Source organism: Epinephelus lanceolatus, chromosome 3 (genome assembly GCF_041903045.1).
Source record: "Epinephelus lanceolatus isolate andai-2023 chromosome 3, ASM4190304v1, whole genome shotgun sequence".
Taxonomy (NCBI): domain Eukaryota; kingdom Metazoa; phylum Chordata; class Actinopteri; order Perciformes; family Serranidae; genus Epinephelus; species Epinephelus lanceolatus.
The window spans coordinates 7372911-7394232 of record NC_135736.1 but is presented as its reverse complement, the minus strand read 5'-3'; positions in this window follow the sequence as shown (position 1 = coordinate 7394232).

Below are 21322 nucleotides of genomic sequence, written 5' to 3'. Positions count from 1 at the left end.
CACAGCGGCAGTTATCAGACAGCTGCAGAGCACTCACAGCTGACCTGCTGACCACCAAAACTCTCAGACGCTCTCCTTGTGGCTGGGCACCCACGAGACACACCAGGAGGGCTCTTACTGCAGTCTCAACACGTTTAGGTCATGGGTGATTTACTCAGGATTACAGTTTTCTGATGTACTTTCGCAGGGTTGGTTAAAAAAAAATACATTAAAAACAAACAAACAAAAAAAAAATCACCCTTAGTGGTATCTTGCCAGCGTTGGACACTGAGGTCATGTCTGTCTGGGAAGTCAGAGTTTTTAGGCTGATGCCAGTATTTTTAGACTGAGCTAATGAACTATATCAGTATTCCTCCACCAGATTTTCATTTCTGGTAGTGTGCTCAGAGCTTTTAAACAGATTTGGGACCTTTTTGTTTGGAAATAAAGTGGCAAAAAGACTATGTCATTTGGCACTTACAATACAGAAAACTGAGACAGACAGCTATATTAGTTACATTTTAGCTAGTTGAGGTTATTAGTGGTGATTTATTTCTAAAGAATTTTCCAGAAAGCATCAAATGGACAATTATAACTGAATACCTCAATCAGGACTAAAATCATTACCTCATTCTATCAGAAATTTGTGACATTTTGTCAGAATTAGCAAGAATAATTGAGTTATGGCCAAAAACATGTTTTGTGAGGTCACAGTGACCTTTGACCTTTGACAGCCAAAATGTAATCAGTTCATTATTGACTCCAAGTGGACGGTTGTGCCAAATTTGTGGAAATTTCCTCTAGGTGTTCCTGAGACAGACGGACGGACAGAGGGATGAAGGGATGTATGGATGCACGTATGGAAGGACATATGGACAACCCGAAAACGTAATGCCTCCAACCATAGCTGTCACCAGCACTGAGGCATAAAAGAGAAAAATCCACATAACTGAAAAATATTTATCAGAATTTCCAGAATCTCAACTCGGTCTCAATCCAAAGTCATCAAAGTCCTGCGCTTGGGCAGTGAAAACAAGCCGTCCTTTCATGTCAGTATGATACGCAGCTGGTCACCTTTATTGTTTAACAGGGTGGGTGGGACAGGTGGTGGATGGGTCCAACAGCCACCGACCTTCACCCGGGAGGCCAGTGTTCACCTCTCGTAAGATTGTAAAGCTAAACCCTGTTCTTTTGTCCTAAACCCAACCGCATGCCTGTGTTGGCTGAACGTAACCACGTGTGTTTATTGTTGAAGGAAAAAAGACGTCAATTTCCGGTGTCGTACCGACGTAGTGTGTTTATTTTGAAAGAGAAAACAGAAGTGTATTTTGAAGAAAGGCATTGCATTTATAACAGGCAGAACTTGACACCATGTCTCAGAACGTCAGGGTACCTTGTCGTATCTGGAGGTGGAGAGTCCATGACCAAATGTCGATATGTGATGAGGGCGGAGTGAGAATGTGTTGAAATCCTAGCTATGGCCCTTACCCAAAGTAACCATTTTCATTTGTTTATTTTGTCCTGCTAAAGAAATAAGGCCTAGTTGAGACTGCCAGCCAAAATCTGTTTTTTGGCATATCCAGATTGATTTTAGAAGTGCATGAAATTCCATTTTTGCAAAACGGATTCAAACCACATTTGGATGTGGTCTAAAAATGCAGTTCCAATCAGATCTCTACAAATCCAGAGTGACAGAAGTGCTGAGCAGAATCCATGCTGCTACTAGCAGAGCACTATGACAGACAACACAACAAGTAACAGTCCACGGACAGATGGTGAAATATATTGTCCATTGGCACTGTGGGGGAAGGCTTCTGCGCGGTGACTTGACAGTGCAACTGCTTGAAGGCTGAAAATGACTAACTTCCATTTCTCATGCTTCTGCAGTGGAAAGCTGCGTCACCAGTTTAGCTTCAAAGTAACTGATGCCTACGTCATTTCCACAGCAAACCCAAGCAGATAGGTTGGTGATGTCTGGACAGACAAATGAAAAAAAGATCTGATCACTTGCACATAGAAATGTGAACAGTCTGTCTTATGGATCTGAGTTGAGAAACAAATCTGATTTGCCTGCAGTCTGAACATAACCAAAGTCTGCCCACAAACAGCATCCTGGTTACTCTGGATTAAGGGTTGACATTTTTTTCAGGAATGTGTGGGTCACGGGACTCCTGTGGGATTCTTGGGAATGGGAGTCAATTTCACCACTCATCACACAATCTGGAAATCCATCGGTAAAAAAAAAAAAAAATCTTCCTTTACCTCTGGAAGCACTGCCCGTAGTTTTTCGACTAACAAAAGTGCGGGGGCCTCGGGGATCGCTCACCCCCTTCACTTTCGGTGGTGCCCCCAGTGTTACACTCCTACCTGCAACTCGGACCAAACCGCGGTAAACAACATGGATCTTTCAGAAGAGCAGTTCGACAACATTTTCGCAGAAGTTGCAACTCTACATAAAGGGGATAACGTTAGAGTTGGGTAACATTATAACGTGAATTACCGTTAACCAACGATGAAATTAACTTAAGTGTTAAGACTTACCATTTCGAACTGCAGACAGTCTTGACTGGACTTCTATATAGTATAAAAACGTTGTGGCTAATGCCCTTTTTTTCCTGTCGTGAGGAGTGGAAGGTGTGCTGGTGGATGCACAATGCTTGTAAGTTGTGCTGTTGTCCATGTTTTTCACGTTGACGAGATGGCGTTTTGGGTGGAGCCGTCACCATGGACGCAGAGCTTGCAGTTTCTGTAGGTAGGCTACACATTTCCTGGGGACACCTGCATGTCTTGGCCCCGCCCCCCTCCATTGTGATTGGCTAAAGCGCAGCATCATTCAATCTCAAAGCCCCCCCACCCCCGTAGTTGTCTTTCACACAGGGCTGAGATTCTACAATGTAAATTGCAGAATCTGTCTTGAGAGATTACTCATCACGTGACTGGGATGGGAATCATAATAACAATACTGAGTTCACAATGTGGTGTCAGCAGCTATTACTTCATTTTCCCATAGCATAGGTTATGCCTGTGCGCATGAGCACTTTCTATCTTATGTTAAGCATATGAGGTGAAATGGATTGTTCATTAAGATTATATTATTGAGATGCTAATTTACGTTAGCGCATCTGTGGTAGTATCCATTTTGTGTTAGCAACGAGCTCACCAACTAAGCACTAGGTATTTGCCACATGGCGTTTAGAATCAGAACAAGGTTAATTACCATGAAGGTTTTCAGTTACAAGTTGGTGTTTGGTACATAAAATAAGCACATTAAGATGGAATGAAATTGAAGGCAAAGTACTGAAATAGTCAAAAATAAATATATGTAACAGGGTCAATTGTGCAGCAGTAGTATGTGTAACACAGTCAAATGTACATTTTGAAGTATTATAATTCCACAAAATTTGTTTCAGTTGTTTACCTGACACACCTGGGCCTCCGTACTCAACATGTGGAATGTTTCATACCCAGTTCTTGTACCCCTACGTTTACCTTTGGGGGTACCCCACCTATAAAGGGGTGTCTCCCGCCTTGCCTCTCCCCTTTTGTTGTTGTGCTCTGTGGGAGAGGTATGCGACATTGCTCTTGTGGTCATTTCTGTTTTTTAGCACTGTTTATTTGTTCACTTTATGCTTATATAATCTTGTGTTGCTTCAGTTGAGTAGGGGACAGGGTTTGTATTGTTGTGTATGATGGAGGATTTTTGTTTTTGCCACTTGTTGTCAGGTATGTTTTCTGTGTTTCATTGTACTTAATTGAATGTAACATGGCCCCTTTTTCGCTGTTGTGCTCTGTGGGAAAGGGGCTGGATTTGTTGTTGTTTGTGTGATTGTGTATGACGGAGGATTTTGTTTTGCCACTTGTTGTCAGGAATAAATGAAGACGTAGAAACACCTGAGCGTGGAGCAGGAACTGTAGGTAACGCACAGCACATGGAAAAGGACCATTACGCCAACTGAGAGCCCAATGTCAAAGTATTGAGTCATTTCCGTGAGCGCACACGTTTTGTGTTTTGTTTTGGTTTTTTCATTCAAATGAGAACAATTCTGAGCAGGTAGTCCACGTGTTCCTCTGAACAAAACCCTTCCATTTTAGGTTGAAAAGTGATGACTCACACTCACACACACTCAGTATTATCTGAATGAAAACGTGACAACATCACAACCACACACTTACAATGCTGCCACTGAGGATTAATAAGTGCATTTGACAGGTGCAAGGCTTTAATTTGACACCATTTTCCTTTCACAGCGACACCAAATCACATGGATCTGTCTGGTTTAGCGTGTCCAGGCCGGTTCTGAGGAAGAAATGCAATCAATTGTGCTTGAAGAATGAAGTCTGGACAATGGCGCTGCAGTATCGATCTTTCTCAGGGGTAAACATTAGGCAGCCTGTCAGATGGATATTTAACACAGTGGCATTGCCCATGAGCTGACAAAAATAAATAACAGTCAGCAGCATCCAAAGAAAAAAAAAGGATGCAATAGTCAAAGCAGAGGAGTGATGTCTGATGAATGAATGAAGAAGTACAGATGAAGGCAGGTGGATTCAAAGTATTATTTAGTACAACGTTTGCAAAAAAATTACAAAACCTAAATGGCAAATAACATAAAGTCTTAAAGAAAAGAAAATACATGATCAAACCAAAACTCCATCCAGCTGCCATTCGTCCCTCAGCCTCAGTGTCAACATGATTAAAGCATTCACGTCGCTCATGAGTATAATATAAATAATAAACATCTAGAATGAGAGAGAGAGTTTGGTGGGAAGGAGGGAGAGGGTACGGCCAATTTGTGGAGGAGCATTCATCCAGTCCTTCTGCATGGCAAGATAATCTCCTCCCATTACTACAGCACAAAGCATTGCAGGTTTTCCATTAAGTGTACAGCCACAGCCTCCCCAGCCTCTCAGCCAGCCATTAGCTCTGAGATTAAATAAACCTCTATTTACATACTGTAGCACTACCGCATGCTGAATTTTTCAACGTTTGGCACCACACAGGATGGGAAATTGCATAAATTTTCTGATAAAGATCAAAGGAACTGCTCACCCTATCCTACACTTGCCCTTGAAAGTATGTGCAGACATATCTTGAATTCCTGAGTTACTTCTCAGCGTCTTTTACAAAGTGCAACTGAGTGTGTGCTGTGAGAGCCTGCATGCTAAAGTCAAACTGATATTAAAACTCTTTTTTGTGATAAGAAGTCGGTGTATATACAGTACATCCTTGGTGTTTCTTTTGATACTGGGGACCACCCATTATTCTAATGGCTCATACTTCAAGCCTGAATAAGTCCAAAAAATGTCGCATTGGACCAAAAGGCCACTATTCCGAAAACAAATGCGCATTCCTCCGAAGGGCTGTTTCTCGGACAGCACTGTCACTGAAGTACATGGCTGATGACTATGCAGAATGACATCTTATGACCTTCTCTGCCTCTTTGTTGGTTGGGTTGGTGGCGGGTCATGCTTTTGCCATAAGCTGCATTTAGGTCAAACCCAGCATTGCACGAAAACATCACTTCTCCTATTAATTTGAAGTGGGTAGTGTATCAAGCCTGTGGGAGTGGGGCCACAGGTGCGTTGGAGGGCGGGTAGGGGGGCATTAGTGATATTTAACTTTTGGAGGAACCCCTTCGGACAAATGGCCTCTCAGTATTATATACACTCACCAGTGGCTTTATTAGGTGTGCCTGTTCAACTGCTTGTTAATGGAAATAGCTAATCAGCCAATCACGTGGCAGCAACTCAAACCGAGCATCAGATTGGGAAAGAAAGGTGATTTAAGTGACTTTGAATGTGGCATGGTTGTTGGTAGTTGCTGAGTATTTCAGAAACTGCTGATCTACTAGGATTTTCACGCACAACCATCTCTATTGCCCGAAAAACAGAAAATAAACAGTGAGCAGCAGTTCTCTGGGTGAAAATGCCTTGTTGATGCCAGAGGTCAGAGGAACAATGGTCAGACTGTTTAAGTTTAAGATGATAGAAAGGCAACAGTAACTCAAATAACCGCTCATTACAATCAAGGTATGCAGAAGACCATCTCTGAATGAACAACATGTCAAACCTTGAAGCAGATGGGCTACAGCAGCAGAAGACCACACTGGGATTTTTCCCATGTCTCGTTTACAATGATGGTAAATCTGAATGAATTATATTTTGGTATTTACATTTTCCATAAAATTAACTCAACGATTGAACTGTGGTGAATCTTCAAGCTAACCACATGTCCTTCTCCTTGTCCTTATGGTTGATGCACAATGAACAATGTTGGATAACTATTTCTGCTATTTGGGATTTTTGGGGTAATGTAATATACATTACACACACACATGTTACTGCAAAGTGTTTTCACGTGTGTGTGTGTGTGTGTGTGTGTGTATAACAGAGCATTCACATACCAATTTTGGCGTCAATTACCATGGCAGCGATCAAAGCATCCGGGTCAGCTCTGGTCCTGAGGTAAGTGAATTAAGCATGGGTGCGTTTCATTGCTTATGAATGTAGCTTTTTATTTTTAAGAGGAAGAATGTATTTCCTCTCTCAGAAGTCAGATGCATCTCAATGAGCTGCAGCCACAGGATCTTTCTCAATGAGAGCAAGATGTGAATGACGCAAATTTTCGTTGAATGTCTGACAAATTGTTTGAGTGACATTTGAATTCAGAAGAGGAATCCTTAAGAGACACTCATCTCATCTCAAAGTGTATGTGAATCACAAGAAACTGAATGCATTTAATGAGCAGAGTGATGGTGGCGTGTGCATTTTTAAACAGGTGGCTAGTTGTTGGAGTTCCCCCGGGGTGGCAGTTGGTGTCACAGGTGCTGCTTGCACTCCACATCACTCTGCTTCAGGGGGAATCGTTGGTCGTGTTGGCAGAGAGTGCTGTTCTGTCAAGGTGCATTATTCTTTTCACCTTGTGCCACGTCCCCAACTTCAGCCCCGCATGGCTCCTCATCTTGCACAAGAAGCAGCTCCCCTCCCTCTTTCTCTTTTTCTCTACCATCATCTACTACCAACACCACCTTCACCTTTCCCTCATTTTATCAGTCTTCCTGTCTTTCTTTCACCCTCTGAGGGTTGTTCTGACACAGACAGATCCCATTAACCCTACCTGTGTATTGTCCTTAACTCTGACAAGCAGAGGTTGCACACAAAAAAAAAAGACATGTGTTTTTTTGTTGTTTTTATCTGAATTTATACACAATGTCACTGAACAGGTTTTCATTTTTCTAATGTTTTGTGACAGGCCCAGCCAACAATGCAAAAAAAAAAGAATGACCCCTGTCAAATAAAATGACAGAGTAACTGAATGATATTCCCTCAGGTTAAATGTGTTATTTCATTCTTTGTTTATTTTATACTTCTCCTCCTGCTCTTTTTGGGTGCTCTTGAGAAAATGCACACCGTGTCCCACTAACATTTGTCTCAATTCCGTGTTTTCATATAACAACTTGCCACATGGTTATGAGTTAGAAAATACACTCATGATGCCCGGGGTTGCCTTATTTCTTGTTTTATTTCCCATGAGATTGAATCAACCTCTTGATGCTGATCTGGAAATAAGCCTGCTGTTACAACTCCAAAGCGAAGCTCAGCACTACCACATTTGCCACTGACCCAATTAGATCCTGCATGGATCCTCTGAGAGGCGTACATACTGTATTTCCAGTGTTGTGTGTGAATCCACTAAAGCAGTGCAATAAACATGTTGAACATGTTAATTTTTTCATAAAATGTGAGCTGAATGTATATATTAATAGTAAATCAATGTCATGATATAGGACTAGACATCATCTTAGATTTTGATATCGTAATATCGTTCGGTTATATTGTAACCTTGGTTCTCTGAGTGAGGAGATTATCTCCCCACCCAGTAGTTATATTATAACTGTTGGAATTATCCCCATCTGGGGTCATCAATGTGGAAAATTAATAATCTTTACACACCACTTTACATGGCCGGTATGCGCAAGACTATAAAAGCCCCACCTTGCAAATGCACCCACTGATTAACATTGATTGGAATGGTTGCAGAGCGGCTTTGAGCCTGGGGAGGTGATCTCACTCAGAGAAGGTTCTCTATCGTATCAAGATTATCGCCCCACCCAGTAGTTATATCATAACTATGGGAACCCTTTAAGACACACCATTTGGGGCCCCAGGAGACAGAGCAGATGCAGGTCCATAAGCCCAGCCTGCTGCTAGGCCACTGACAATAATATAGGAGATCACCCCAGCCGAGTAAGGCACCCCCCCAGCTCAGGGTCATGGAATTACATGGCCTACTGTGTGATGGCACTCAGTACATGCTCCCCAAAGGAGATGCCAGCCGCCACATTCAGGCAGTAAAATCTGGCAAATGTGGATGGACTTGACCATATAGCAGGTGCACAGACCTCAGAGAGGGTGCCACCCTGCCACAAGGCCCACGAGGTAGCTACACCTTGTGTTGAGGGTGCCCACGCACCCACCAGTACTGGCATGCCAGCCCCTCTATAAGCCTGCTGAATTGTCTCCACAACTCAATGAGACTGCCTAGCCTTCGACACCGGCTGGCCCTTCTAGACCTTCAGGGCTCTAACAGGACAGAGATTTGAGTCTTTTTGGCCCTCACTACATCCTTGGAAGGGTTGTAGGGTCGCAACTCCACCAACTGATTCCAATGAAAGTCTGTGAGTACTTTTGGCAGGAATGCAGGGTTTGGACGCAACATGACCCTAGTCCTAATGACAACAGCTCTTTTCCACTGACAGAGCGTGCAATTCCCCCACTCTTTTGGCTGATGTCACTGCCAAGAGAGAAAAACAAAGGCTCAAAGGCTCAAAAGGTTCCTGCTGCAGGGCAGCCAACACCTGACCCAGGTCACACGGTGGAATACCTGGCCTCCTGGTGCGAGGTGCAAGCCTCTGTGCACCCATCAGGAACTGAGAGATGAGGCTGCAGTCACCATCTGCAAGCCTATAATCCCCTGTATGAGCAGCCTTGATAGCTGCCACCCTGCCTCTAAGGGTTGAAGGTGATTTTCCCACCTCAAGCAGCCCCTGCAGGTACCGGGACACCTCTGGGGCTGCACATGTCAGTGCATCAATCCAGTTAGTTACCAGGAAGATATATTGGCAAAAATAGAATGTAATATATAGGTATGTTTTCTTTACTGTATAATAACCTGAATTTAAGAATCATTGTGTTTTTGTTACCTTAGAATGAGCCATTTCTATCTACATAGGCAGCCGTTTCCTCGTCTACTGAGATCGCCATGTTGCACCATCATGTTTCTGCAGTAACATGGTTTTTTGCATCGGCCACTGCAGTTCACAGACCCTTCATGATGAGGACATCAGAAGAACACCAATTTTCAGAGAAAAGGTTAAATCACAGGGTCAGTTTGTTTGGGAAAGGAGGAAAACTTTTAGCGTAATTCGGCTCCTGGTAAAAACCTCCTGTACAATGAACACTGATGGAATTCTAACTGGGAGAAATTTCAGCTGATTGCACTCAGCAATCCTCACTGCTATATGCCAATAAATCCACCTAAATCTTACACGCTGACACTTTAATATATCAAGTTTAGTTATGAAAATTCTGTCTGACGAAGGCATTGCCTGGGGATGCCTTCACAGCAGTCAGGGTTAAAGAAAAGGGGGTGAGACTAGTCAAAAGAGGTTCAATTACAGTAGAGAAGTAATGGTAAATTAAAAAAAATCATTCCTTTCCTTAAATAGCCCAAAATTGTTTGTAGTTTCAGTAGTCAACTACACAAAAAATGGTTGAAAGTGTAACAACATTAATTACTATTCAAATGTGAAAGTCGCTGAACTACCAGCAAACTACTGCAAAATGTAGTTAGTACTATTTTAATGTGGTTCACTACTCCCCAACACTGTTTCTAACCCTAACCATGGAGGGGAGTGCTATTCACTTAAACAGGAGAGAAACACCATTCAGTGGGGGAACAGACTTAACCACAGCACCTGTATGGCCAATGGAGTGCTCCAGGAATGGTGTTTTTCTGTAGACCGAAGCAAAAGTGAGCGTCACCCTGGTTCCCTTGTCAAAAACCCTATGATATTTTTCCATTGGATTTTGGATTAATGCAGAAACTAAACATTGTGGCAAACAAACGTGATACTTACAGCTGTTTTTTTTTTTCAGGAAGATAATCTTCACAAATGAGCACACTTTTATGATTTTTGAAACATAAATGCAATCGCCAGAGGTAAAATGCTAATGTTAGGTTATAAACAAACTACACCACAGTCACATGACTTAACGTCCCGACCAGAATGAGGCTTTAAACCGTGTTTGGTGTAATGACACTCTGTAGTCTCATTTAGCCACTTGTTGGCAATTGCCTTTTTTTAAACACATAAAAGCTTCAAAACTCACAAGTGGGGTATTTACTGACGCGAATCCGAACATCAGCCACATTGACAACGAATTTGAAACGACACATCCAAATAAGTGTGAACAAGTTCATTTTTTGGGACTGTGAGCTTAATTCAAAGCTGTGAACTGTAAAAGTAAACTAGTTCATTGTAATCTGTGTGTACTGAACTTTGCACAACACTGCATATTTCCCTCTCTCCTCTCTTTCCCTTGTTCACCCTTTCCCTGTTTTTCCTCAGCTCCTTTTGATGAATGGCTTTGCTTTTTAGGACAAATGACAGCCCCGTGATTAATTGTGTGTGCTCTCTCACTCTTTTGCCTTCTCACATCTTTTTCTATTTCAATTTCTGTTTCTCACCCTGTGTAGCTAGGAATATTCTATCTTTACCTGAGTTTGCCTGATCAGCATATTCCCATAAATAAAAGAGGGGGAGAGGTTGAGGTGGAGCGGAGGGAGGGAGGCGTGGAGGGAAGTGTGGCCCAGAGGCAGGGCAGTGGGCATGTGCGAAATGAAGGGGTGAATGGATGGAGAGGGAAGGGGGGAGACGAGCCAACTGCTCCACATCAAGAGTGTGAAGGTGACTGCAGTAAATAAGACAGAGATGTAGAGATGAAATGAATGACAAATGTAAAAGAAAAATAGAACACAGTCAGCCTAAAACTGAGATAGATAGATAAGACCAGGAAAAGACAGGAATTAGAAATGCCAAAGGAACAGGAAGAAATAGAACAGATGAATAAAAAGATAGATTATATGAGGATGCCAAAACCATTTCCACAGCAATAAATGAAATCCATGAAAAAACCTTAATATTCCAAAGCTCTTTGATAATTTGACAAAAAATGCCCCCACTATCAAACAACAAAAGGAGCGTAAATGTAGTACATGACAGGGGAGTGAGGAGCAGGGCAGGAGATGAAGGACTTAAACGGGGATGTATTGAAATAGCAGTGATTGTAGTGAGGTGTGCAGCCAGTGCCCCGTGGCAGGACGTCATGCTGTGCTTAATGAGGCAACAGTGCAGGCAATTAGTTCCTGATATGACATTATCAGTCACCAATAAGTGAACACATCATTAACCATTAACCTCTCCAACAGCCTCTCATCATCTGTCCCTCGCTCACATACAAACTCCACGTTGCATGTTTTTTTTTCCCCAAAAAAATTCCTTTAATTTTCCTCTCTGAGTCTACACAAACATGCATATTGCCCAAATATTAGCATGAGCCCTGTCTCCAGAAATCATGTTCATGTTAATTCAGCAAATGTGTTCGGGGACCTACTACGCTTTAACTTATTTTCTGTCATATGTATATATATACAATACAGGCCAAAAGTTTGGACACACCTTCTCATTCAATGCGTTTTCTTTATTTTCATGACCATTTACATTGTAGATTCTCACTGAAGGCATCAAAACTATGAATGAACACATGTGGAGTTATGTACTTAACAAAAAATGGTGAAATAACTGAAAATGGTTTCCACTTCACAGGTGTGCCTTATCAGGGTTAATTAGTGGAATGTCTTGCTTTATCAATGGGGTTGGGACCATCAGTTGTGTTGTGCAGAAGTCAGGTTAATACACAGCCGACAGCCCTATTGGACAACTGTTAAAATTCATATTATGGCAAGAACCAATCAGCTAACTAAAGAAAAACGAGTGGCCATCATTACTTTAAGAAATGAAGGTCAGTCAGTCCGGAAAATTGCAAAAACTTTAAATGTGTCCCCAAGTGGAGTCGCAAAAACCATCAAGCGCTACAACGAAACTGGCACACATGAGGACCGACCCAGAAAAGGAAGACCAAGAGTCACCTCTGCTTCTGAGGATAAGTTCATCCGAGTCACCAGCCTCAGAAATCGCAAGTTAACAGCAGCTCAGATCAGAGACCAGATGAATGCCACACAGAGTTCTAGCAGCAGACCCATCTCTAGAACAACTGTTAAGAGGAGACTGCGCCAATGAGGCCTTCATGGTCAAATAGCTGCTAGGAAACCACTGCTAAGGAGAGGCAACAAGCAGAAGAGATTTGTTTGGGCCAAGAAACACAAGGAATGGACATTAGACCAGTGGAAATCTGTGCTTTGGTCTGATGAGTCCAAATTTGAGATCTTTGGTTCCAACCGCCGTGTCTTTGTGAGACGCAGAAAAGGTGAACGGATGGATTCCACATGCCTGGTTCCCACTGTGAAGCATGGAGGAGGAGGTGTGATGGTGTGGGGGTGTTTTCCTGGTGACACTGTTGGGGATTTATTCAAAATTGAAGGCACACTGAACCAGCATGGCTACCACAGCATCCTGCAGCGACATGCCATCCCATCCGGTTTGCGTTTAGTTGGACGATCATTTATTTCTCAACAGGACAATGACCCCAAACACACCTCCAGGCTGTGAAAGGGCTATTTGACCAAGAAGGAGGGTGATGGAGTGCTGCGGCAGATGACCTGGCCTCCACAGTCACCGGACCTGAACCCAATCGAGATGGTTTGGGGTGAGCTGGACCGCAGAGTGAAGGCAAAGGGGCCAACAAGTGCTAAACACCTCTGGGAACTCCTTCAAGACTGTTGGAAAACCATTTCAGGTGACTACCTCTTGAAGCTCATGGAGAGAATGCCAAGAGTGTGCAAAGCAGTAATCAGAGCAAAGGGTGGCTATTTTGAAGAAACTAGAATATAAAACATGTTTTCAGTTATTTCACCTTTTTTTGTTAAGTACATAACTCCACATGTGTTCATTCATAGTTTTGATGCCTTCAGTGAGAATCTACAATGTAAATAGTCATGAAAATAAAGAAAATGCATTGAATGAGAAGGTGTGTCTAAACTTTTGGCCTGTACTGTATATATATATATATATGTATATATATATATATATATATACTGTATATGATATTAGAATGTCAGATATCCATATTAAACATGGCCAAAGTTTCAAATAATGACGTAAAGGTATGTAAAACGTTCCCTGTGAGCAAAAACCTTAGGCTTCAGACCATTTTGAATATTTTGAGCTGATGTCAGCTCATGACGAATTGCTTTATCCACCTTGATTCTAGCCCCCATGATACCTCACGTGAATTATGGGCAAAAGTTGCGGCACCAAACCAGAACTGGCTGTCCGCAGACTTTCAATGCGGGACATATGTCCGAGCCTTTACAGTCATTCCCCAGCTGCAGTGAAGGTGCAGCAGCCTGGTCTCACTTCCAGGGTGTCAAAAACACCACTTGGGCAGCATCATTATAGTGACGCCATCCAACAGATAAAAACTGCCTTAAAAAAACACAACACAAAACTAATGGACCTAGTTATTATGTGTGGCACTTATTGGTTTGAGTACTCCCATTTTGAATCCTCAAGTTTGTTGGTTTATGGAGCCAGAAATGACCATATTTGGACAAGAGGTGGGTGCTGTGGAGGATTGAGAGGTGTGTCTGCACCACAACACAACTAACTTATTCAACCACCTGAAAAAAAACACCATAAACTCCATTACAATGATATAAGAAGGCCAAGAACAACCTCACTGAATCCTCTTCCTTGTCCAGGGTCAACTCAGACATCAGTTACAGAGACACTGTACAGTGCGTCACCACATCCTTTTGGCTCCCAAAGATAGACTGAAATAACTAATGCAATCACTTTCCATTTGGCCAGAGATATGTGTCCAATAAACACTGAGCAATGAACGCTTTGAGAAAGTGGTCAACACACAGGACAAAAGATATGTGATCCCCTCACACAATTATTTTTCAAAAAGTGGCACAACCAGCACTGTATTCAAATCGACAAGGAGAGATATGGAGGGCTATAACAGCTGTCAAGTGCTTCGTGACTTCGATTGACCTGTGATCAAGCAGAAGAGTGGAGCCATATATGAGCCTGACACTTCATTACATTGATGGTGATTTTACATTGAAGAGTCGATGCTTGCAAACGTCATTTTTCCCACAAAGACCACACATGAGACTCAATTGCCCAGGGACTGAGAGAGGCGCTAGCAGACGCACAAAGGGAGCTGAAGCTTCTACAGCATGCACTAAAGATGGTGTTACCCACAAGGTGGGGATCGATGCAGGCCATGATAGTAAGTGTCCTGGAGCAGCAGATGTCCCTTGCTTACGTCTTGTCCACTGACAGAAAGACCCGACACCTCATCCCAACATGTCAGGACACTGATGTCCTGGAGGCCATCGACAAATCCTTCCACCCTCTCACTGAGTTTACTAATGTGCTTTTAAGTGAGAAGTATGAGTGTATAGTATAAATCCAGACCAGATAGCACACATACATCTGGCCGACGTGTATCAAGTTTAGATCGTTAAGACATAGCAGGGAGAGCGTTTGCTCATTGCCAATACATCGCTGAGACGTCGGCCTTTTATCGAAAATGACCACCACACGACGTTCAATAAAAGAAGCTGCGCTCAGTGGGCGCTCCTTCTACATTAATATTTATATGCTTCACTAACTACCACCTTTATTCATTTAGGTCGGACCGTTCAAACTACAAATATTTCACCATCCAATGTGAGAAATCAGTGCTAAGATTCAAAAATAGCTAACTGTTACCCTATTTCGTGTGTAAGTGTGCACAATGAAGAGACAAAAGTCAATTTGAAAAGCTTTATTTTCAAATTTCCACAAACAATATCTGATGGCCAGTCCGCTTCTCCTGGCAGCCTGCAAGACACAGAAAAGATGATGAGTACATAGCTTCAAGAAACAAATACCAACTTCACCACTGTATTTTTTTTAGCATTTTAGCTGTCTTTTAGCTGTCACTCTGCTTAATTTAGTGTTGAAACGGTTAAATAATGGGATCCGCTAACTCCGTTAACAGTTAACAGCAGCTCAACAATCAGTCCTTCATCTCGGAAAAACAGTGGTTTCAAAACTGCGCTATTACCTGTAGCCACCGGGTCAGCTTGCTTTGCAGAGGAGGAGACCTCGACTGATAAATTGCCCATAAAATCACATTAACAACATACCGAATCCATCCTTAAACTTCACTATTTGACCTCTGCGGTCCTCTCCGCTCCTCTCACCCACACTTGAGCACCCGTTCTGGGATACACAGTGTTGGCCCACCCGGCCTGACCTCCACGGTCCTCTCCGCCCCTCTCACCCACACTTGAGCATCCGTCCAGGTAGGGCCACGGAGGCCAGGCCGGGCGGGATCATAGGTGAGTGGATCCCAAATCTCGAGCCCGGGTGGGAGCTGCGGGCAATTCCACTTTAACCCAAAACAAGTGCTCACGATAACCAGATAAGCAGATAACGTCAACTAGGGAAGATAAAATGAAAACACCACAGTTGTAGCCTGTTAGCTAACATGAGCTAAACTAGCTAACAAAGTTATTCATTACAGCAAGGTGGTGGGCCTTAGGCCTGTCACACCTCCAACAGTGCCTGTGGTGGACTGTGCATGGCAGGGGCGTCCTCTTCCCTGAGGCAGGCCTACACCTGACCGCATACCACAAGGTTTTGCTGCAGGGTCTTCAGCTGGGGACCACCGCTCATTGGTGTTTCATCCCTTATCCCAGAACATCTCCTGGTGGCGGGGCAGTGAACAGGGACATCTCCCTGACTCTCCCTGCAGCAAAACCTAGTTGGATGTTACTCCCCAAGCCTTGTCTCGTCGTTTCAGCCAGAGCCAGTGGCTTGCTTTCTCAGCTTCCTCAGAGAGCTCTTTGATGGATCTGCTCAGTGTGGCTCCATGTAGTCCCAGGTCCTTGAGCAGGCGTGATGTTGATCTGCCCACAAAGCCTCTGGCTCCCACCTCCACCGGGTACAGCCTCGCACTCCATCCACTTTCTCTGCACTCTGCAACCAGGTCTGCATACTTCGCCTTCTTTCTCTAGTAGGCAGCTTCCAGTCCCTCCTCCCATGGCACTGTCAGCTCGATCACTATTGCTGACAGCACCACATCTGGTCTTAAGGTGGTGCTGCATATCTCCTGTGGGAACTGGAGCTGCCTACCCAGGTCTACTTTCATCTTCCACACTGCCCCTGGTGTTAATAGCTTGGCGGGTGGTCTCTTGCTGGTATGCATTGTGGGTTCCCCCTGCCTGAGGAAGTGGATCCTGCATCGGCTTTCTGATGGACTCTGGTTGTTTGCCTCCTGCCGACTTTTCTCCAGCACCTCTGCCAGCTTCCTGAGCACTTGGTCATGCCACCATCTGAGCCGACCCTGTGTCAGTGCTGTTTTGCAGCCCGACAGAACATGCTGGAGTGAGGCATTGATGGTCCCACAGAGGTCACAAGATTGCTCTGTTCCAAGCCATTGATGGAGGTTTTTTTGAGGGCTCGGGAGGGTGTCATATGTTGCCCTAATGAGGAAACTTGAGGATTGCTCGGCTCGTGACACCCTCCCAAGTTGTCCACCGCCCCTGCTGCCCCTGTGCCACAGACCTCACTCTGAGCTCCTCCTGCTCAATCCTGGTGACCTCTGCAACAACAAGGTCCTTCCTCTCCTTCCTGCTTGCCTTGGACCATAGGAGGGGTGGGTCGCTCCATCCGAGGCCTGTCTGTCCTGTCTGGACCATGCCCACGACTTGATGTTGCAGTCTTCCCATCACCCTCTGCACCTCCTCCTTGGCCCTCTATTTCCTTCCAGTCTCAACTCTGGCATTTGCATCAGCCACTGCCCTGTTGGAGGAGTCCCTTAACTTGCCTTCTCCTGTCTGTAGCCTAGGGTGATGGATTTCAGGGGTAGCTGGAGTGAGTTCCATCCGTACAGGCCAGCAGCTGAGAAGCACCGTGGTAGGCCGAGCCATTTGCAGATGAAGGAGTTGGCTTTTGCCTCCATCCGGCTTACGGCTGATGAGGTGACTTCGCACAGCTTCAGAGGCCACATCACCCTTGGGTACAGGGTGAAGTGATAACACCACACCTTGTACTTTCCAGGTAGCTGGCTTGCGTCGATCTTGGACAAGCCTTCTGACAGCTGCCAAAGGTTTTCCCCATATCCTTGTCTGAGAGACCAGATGTATAAAGAAAGATAACATTAGCTGGTGGGGACCTGTGCTATACACCCAGTCGTGCCTCACCACTCACCAGGAACCTCTTTTAACAGTCACAGAATACAACATAGCTATTTTCTGCCAGTTTATTCCAATTAGCTTACCTGAAACCAACTGCGGTGATATCCTGCGACCTGCAAGCTCAGTTCCAAACAAAGACTGTTTCTGCCTTCTGTGGGGACTTCCGTATGTGGGCAGGTATGGGCCAACCCAAAGTCGACCTAGCAGAGGCGTTTGATGAGCTGGGACAAAAGAGTATTAAATTTAAAGATGTCCGCCCATGCGGCTGACGCGTGCCAGACGTTATAAATTAAGGGCTGATGTGTCGTCCTTTGACCGACGTCGGCCAAATGTATGTGTGCTATCTGGGAGTCTGCAAACATTTTAAGCTCCTATTTCCTAAAAATAAAGGATGATGATCAACGAGACCAAAATTCTAAGCTACCGTGATGAAAAACAAGTGTGAGTCATCTTACATTCAAGGACAGGATCCGACGTTAAGGTTTTTTCCTACTTGCCCTGCCGGGCAAGTACTTCTCAAATCTACTTGCCCCATCTACATTCTTACTTGCCCTGCCTAAGAGGTTCTTTTTCTGGCTGTGTGGTGCATATTTTCGCTCATGACTTATATCTTACATCAGCAGAGACGCTCAGCCAATGGAGGCAGCAGCACATAAAAAAGCAGCACACTGCAACTGGCCCCTCCGAGGACAGAAACAGGAGAGGAGATACACGATTACAGGCCTGGAGTTAAGATATTTTTAGGGCAAGGCCACTTTGGCCTTTGATAAATACAAATTTATTGGGGCATCACAGCCAAAATGTGGGGCACCAAGGCCAAAACCAAGGGCGCAATAACAATATGTGCTAACTACATTGAATGAAGACAAAACAATATATGTGCTGAAAAACAGTACTGAGTTTATTAAAACTAGGTGTGCATGACTGGGGATATATCTCGTTTCTTGTTGTTTTGATTCATGTCCCTTATTTTTTTTGTCTTTGAAATCTCTTTATTCTTTTGTTATCTCCTAGTTATTCTTTATTGTCCTTTCTCAGCACATTACATACATCTGAACTCTGCATTTGACCCATCCTACTGTATACACTGGGAGTAGTGGGCAGCCGCAGTGCAGCATCCGGGGACCAACTCCAGTTCTTTTGCCAATGCCAGTGGTCAGGGTCACTGACAGGAGTATTCACCTGACATAGCCTACATATCTTTAATTATATAGTTATTTATATGTCTCTATGGATATTTTTACATAAATCCCCAATATTTAATTTGCCTTTAAAAAAATCCTCTTCCTTCATTTAATTTGACAGTGTTTATTGTATTGTATGCGCGGAACTGCCGCTGGCTGATCTATCGCTCTGATCCCAACCTGGTTTACAGTCAGGGCGGGATGTAAATGTAAAATTTTCTTTGTTGAATATAAATCACTGAAAGGTTCATTTGTAGTTCTAAACATATTCAGGGTGTTTTTTACTCAGTTTTTGTCTCTCCCACAATGTTATTCCTCTCTCCTACAGCAGCCATTACAATTACATGCATATGGACAATTATGCAAATTAGGCGATGACATCATTTAGCAACTTCTAGCAACTTTTAGGACAGCCAATAGCTACGTTTCTTACTGAGGATTTGGCAACAGTGCTCCCAGTTTGTTCCTGGCGACAGAGCAGAGTGATCTGTCTCTTTGTCCCGTGAGAGCAGGCAGCTGTTCTCCGTGTCCACATTTAAAACAACTTTCACTGGCGATTTGACAGTCACTACAAGCACATTATGACCCTTTGTAAAAGTTTCTGTGTGGTACCTGTGTTGTACATGAGCTAACGTTAGCGGGTAAGGACTGAGAGGCTGTCCGGTATGTGTGTGTGTCCGAGTCGGTGCTGCTTGCCCGATCGGGCATGTCTGCGCAGGGTCTGCTGGCCCGCCGGCTATTTTTACTTGCCCCGGGCATTCGGGCAACCATTAATGTCAGACCCTGAAGGACATTGGATATTCTTTTTGAATAGGAGGAGTGTCCTCTTACAGAGTAGGTTGCATTATGGGTAGCCTTGTTGTTGCTAGTCTAGCAAGTGTCCTCAGGTCCATTTGTGGCGTGTCTTTTAGAGTTAGTCAGCCCTAAAAGTGCTCAGCCCAACTGAAGTTGAGTTTCTGACTGCTCATGTAAGGTGTTACAGCCATAGAGAAAATCAATTCAGGAGTGAAAAATTAGTTGAAAGCATCTTCTAAAATTGTAGTAACTGCAGCCAGAGCTGTTAGGCAACCTGCAACACTTGGTTAAAGGTTAGGGGAGGTTCATTGTCTTGAATTAATTAAATTCACTTAAAGGGAAGATGCGCTTTCTTTGTTAATGTGTAACCATGTAAACCATAATCTTTCAAAGTGTAACCCTAGACTCATGATGCAAACCCTCCAGTGTCTCCAGTGTCAGAGTCCTGCACTTTGTTTGGTGCTATTGCGCTTCCATCAGAATTTAATTACCAAAACAAATAAGTAGTAAATGAATGTAATTTCTAGGAGTCAGGGTTGGAAAAACATCCCATTGCTGCATTTGCACAGTGCATGGCCTTATGGGCAGCATTTCCAAGATTTAGCTTCAAGCTGCTCAAAAGTGTGCTACTGCTTCCAGCCAATCCAAGCCAAATACAAGTTGTTGATTTGCACTTTAGTAAACAATTCAAAGGTCTAAACTCCACTGGGAGCTGACTGGTGCATGAAATGCAACGTTATTGCACTCCTTTGTCTTTTTCTGTGAAGGTAAGGGGTGAAATACGTTTCCACTTCTTCAAAAAAGCAAAGCGCTAAATAAGGTCTTTGGCTGGACGCGCTAAGCATATTTGAGCGTGGCGAGAGTCTGATCGCACAGGGGAATAGGTTCCTCAACAGTTTCCCACCACAGCACTGCCTCGCTGGGCAGAGAACAGGGAAAGTGGGAGAAAAGAAATGGAGAGCATAAAAATTAGATTATGCCTTACCTGCAGTTTCTGTTTTCTCATGAGCACAACAAAGTTTTTTGCTCTTCTTGCTTGACTATCATCCACCTATTTAAAATATAGTTGCTTCAGGAGACCTGCAACTCAGGCATCTGGAAAATTACAGCATATTTTTTTCACTTAAGAGATTTAGAGACTGCATTTTTACACATTTTAGAGCGAGGTGTGACATTTACAAGAGTCACGGGCCATGCCGCAGGTTTGTCCAGTGAAGTGAGACAAAGTTCAGGGACTGACCGCTGCGGAGCAAATCAAAATGTCAAGGAGAGGAACAACAGAGTTTATATGGACAGTTACACCTCTTTGATGTGTCATTTATGTTTGTTTTCAACAAATAACTGATATCCACACTAAGACACAGCTCTCAAATATAACTCTGACCTTGTTCACAGGTTAAGGTATCAGATCGACAACAGCAAGCATGTTTGGGACTAGTCGGCAGTCGATGGACAGCGTGGCGTTCAATAGGAAATAGCTCCAGGGGCACGACATCCTTTACCTGACTCAAGGAACAAATCAGTGGGGAAACACTCTGCTATGGAAGGATGGATGGTACAAAGAGTAAAAGGATTGTCTCTTAAGCCGTGTGTATGTAAAACACACACATGCACACTTACCCACCACTACTGAGACAGCTTTACAAAGTGCCTTGAGGTTAAACCTCAAAAAATGACTCCGCTGTCATTATACTGGCAACATTTAACATCTCATGAGTCAGTAAGTGGACTCATCACTTCAGGCTGAAATAGACATCCACATTTTCTTCAGCTGTTGGTTTATTAACCTCTTGAACCTTGAATTATAGCCTCATATTTTCTCATTACTTGGTAAAATAGATTTTTTTCTCTCATCTTATTGCCATATATACATTATACTGTATATTCTCCATGTGCTTGCTCTGACACTTTTTATAGCCAATGA